The sequence below is a fragment of the Mauremys mutica genome, unplaced genomic scaffold (genome assembly GCF_020497125.1).
Source record: "Mauremys mutica isolate MM-2020 ecotype Southern unplaced genomic scaffold, ASM2049712v1 000453F_np12_subseq_151622:172308_obj, whole genome shotgun sequence".
Lineage (NCBI taxonomy): Eukaryota > Metazoa > Chordata > Testudines > Geoemydidae > Mauremys > Mauremys mutica.
In genome coordinates, this window is record NW_025422962.1 from 17,495 (window position 1) to 18,483 (window position 989).

General features: G+C 62.7%; 1 non-coding gene across 1 annotated transcript; it reads left to right on the plus strand.

Annotated features, from left to right (window-relative positions):
- The first annotated feature begins 365 nt into the window (after positions 1-365).
- Positions 366-439, plus strand: TRNAI-AAU. Its single transcript has one exon. It is a non-coding gene; the product is annotated as a tRNA-Ile (tRNA).
- The last annotated feature ends 550 nt before the right edge of the window (positions 440-989 follow it).

Consider the following 989-nt stretch of genomic DNA (forward strand, 5'->3'; position numbering starts at 1 on the left):
GCCTCCCAGTCAGCGCAAGGGGTAGAAGGGCCGGGGTGGAAGAGCTTTGTGCTCCGCAAGGGCTGGCTTTTTGGGAGGCCAAGTGGGGAGAGGGATGGAGGCCACTGGAGGCGCTGAGCCGGCTGACTGTCCATGGATTCTAAAAGAAGGGCGTGAGAAGGTCCCGCAGCTGCCTTGCCGCTGGAGAACACGGGCATTGATCCTGCTGCCTCTCGCATGCGAAGCGAGCGCTCTATCACTTGAGCTAATTCCCCTATCTTAGCAGGTGGCGTCTTGATCCATCCATTCGATAACAGAGGCCACATCGTTCCCCGCACCAGCCAGTGACTCCTTCCAAAAGGGTCAGCAAGAAAATGCACCCTGTAGGCTGGCTAGCTCAGTTGGTTAGAGCGTGGTGCTAATAACGCCAAGGTCATGGGTTCAAGCCCTATGCTGGCCACTCCGGGTGCAGGAGGGAGAGGGTGGCTTCTACTCTTTTGGCTGACTGCTAGGGGTGGCAGAGGCCAAAACCAGGTGGGCCGGGAGCGGGCAATAGCCCTGCTGGGCGCAGGGCAGGACGAGGCTCCGGACACCTCCCTGGGCTCCCCTCCCTGGGCTCCTCGCTCCACCTGCTGCCTGAAAGGAACTTGGGCCCGGGGAGGAGACAGGTGAGCCCGGCCGGCTGCCTTCCAGGCTCATAGGAGGCCAGGCTTCAGCTGCCCGCCCGCGAAGCCAAAATCGCAGGCCTGCCAGCTTCCCCGACATTGTCCACAGAGGGTTGACCTGATGGCCCGAATTCTTGCCGGCTGCCAGCTCCACCCAAATGGACCCGACGCCGGATCACGCTCCCCAGCCCAAGCCACAGAGGAAGGCTTAATACTCGGCACCCCAACCTAGGGGAGAGGCTTCACACTCCGCCGGCGCAGGGTGACCTTTGGGACTTCCCTGGACACCATCCTCCCACCGCCCACAGCCAGACCCCCCAAGCCCACACTCGAGCCCACCCCTCC